Consider the following 2,312-nt stretch of genomic DNA (forward strand, 5'->3'; position numbering starts at 1 on the left):
TCAATTTTTTTAGGACTCCTTGGGGTGACATTTAGTCAAATGCAACCTTGATATCAAGGGCAGTCACTGTCCCCTTACCTGGGGTATGCAGCTTTATTTTCCATCTTTGAGCCAGAGTCATAGTGAGGTCTGGAGCTAAGTGGCCCAGGTGGAATCCAAACTGAACATCACAAGCAGGTTATTGCTCGACACTTGCTATTGGATAGTCAATGGTTTGCTCTATCACTTTGATGATGATTGAGAGTAGGCTAATTGGGCATTAGTTGACCAGGTGGATTTATCCAACATTTTTGTGTACAGGGCATAGGTGGGCATTTTTCTACCTTGTCAGGTAGATGCCAGTGTTTCAGCTTAGATCAAGGGGTCTGCTTAGCTTGGATGGCTGATTTGTGATGCTACAGTAAAACTAACAGCAAAATTTCAATTCCTGCACTGGCTAAGGTTACCATGGAAGACTGCTACTTCTTCAACCTCTTCTCTTGCCTGTGGTGACCATCAGATTAAACCACCACCAGCTGTCTTCCCTTTAATAGGACAACAGCACTATGGATTGATAGCATTTTAATGACATTTCCGTTTACTGCAAGATTGGAATGATATTGTGACTGTATACAGTGGAACATTAACAGAAATTGCTGGAAAAGCTCAGCAGGTCTGGCAGAACTGAGGAAGGGTCACTGGACCCGAAACATTAACTCTGATACTTTCTTCACAGATGCTGCCAGACCTGCTGAGCTTTTCCAGCAACTTCTGTTAATGTTCCTGATTTACAGCGTCCACAGTTCTTTTGGTTTTTATTACACTGGAATATTGTTGGGAACGGCTGCAGTTTAACTTTGTGGTGACCTGGTGTTGGCAAACTACTTTGAGACTTGCGACTGTTGTAGCTTTGTTACGTTTTCCCACATCTAAAGCACAAAGTGATTTATTCCATCATTTTAACAACATCAAGACTGATTCTTGAAAGCACCTCTTTAATGTCATTCCTTGGAAACAGGTTTTAATTTTTCTGTTTGAATATGCATCAGGAAACCAAGGATTGATGAAACTCATTGATGTAAATGAAGGGATAGATAGTGCTGTGGAATAGCAGTAAGTCATATATCCGACCTTTCAAAAATTATACAAATTTGATTTCCGAAATGCATTTGTGTAGATGGAACTGGTAGGCAAAGTTCACCCACATCCTTTAAATCCAGATCAGTTAAAATTAAAACAGTATTTTATTTCTGATGGAGCACTGAACAAAGATTATTAGCAAATTAATAAGATGGACTACAAGGCATTTCCTGTGTCTGTAATAACTGGTTCTGATCTGAACCAGGAGAAAAGGGAGCTGCTGTTTTGCAGTTTTGAATGGCATCAAAGACCCAGTTGATTTTAAAACACAAGTTTTAATCAAATAAACTTGAGGAAAGGCCATTTGTTGAAAGTACTAATACAAAGCTTTGTAAAGGTTGTTAAAAGCATCACAAAGATTTTACGTTAAAAGTGTTGTGAATTATAGCTCCATTTATTATGTCTCAAGTCTACAGCCAGTTTTTAATGACTATTATAATTCAAATTCTCCCAAATCCCTCTGGATCTTAGTGTATTGATGATTAACACAGGGACATTGAAATGTGTTTTAAAATAACTTATTATTGCCCATTATTTGATGGAAAATGTTAGCATTTCTAGGCCATTAGTATTAGGAGTTGATACAAATTCTTGGATCTTTTCCTCATGGACGTAACTCTGTGTAATTGCTGTGATGTCCTGTAGTTAAAATGGCAATATCCGATTTAAAAGACATTTTTAAAAACCTCTGCTTTTCAAGCATCAGAATTAGGAACAAGTGAAATTAAATTATGGTCTGAAACTTAATTTACATGTGCCACCCTGTCTAGCATTTAGAACAACAACAACAGGCAGCTAGTAACAGTGAACAGAAAGAGCACTGACAGATTCTCGCAGAGACTAAACTGTGATAGCGATCATGCACTTATTAGAGTCACTTATTGCCTGGAAGGAGAATCTTCATCTCTTTGAGCCCCGCCTTCCCCTCGTGGAGCAAGTCATTCAGACCCACTTGCTTAGTCAGATTCCATTATCTAGCAAGTTTATTTCTAATTTTCTTTAAAAATCATTGATTGTACTCCCACCTCTTCATTATCACCGGGTCCCACATTAATACAACTTACTCCGTAAAAATGTTCCTGTTCCTGACACCTCTTAAATCTGAATCATTAGATTGTGAACAGGAGCAGAATGCAACATATTCCAACTGTGACAGGTCCCAGACTGTAATAGGTTCTGGACTGTGACAGGTC

Source organism: Rhincodon typus, chromosome 12 (genome assembly GCF_021869965.1).
Source record: "Rhincodon typus isolate 14 chromosome 12, sRhiTyp1.1, whole genome shotgun sequence".
In the NCBI taxonomy this organism is placed as follows: domain Eukaryota; kingdom Metazoa; phylum Chordata; class Chondrichthyes; order Orectolobiformes; family Rhincodontidae; genus Rhincodon; species Rhincodon typus.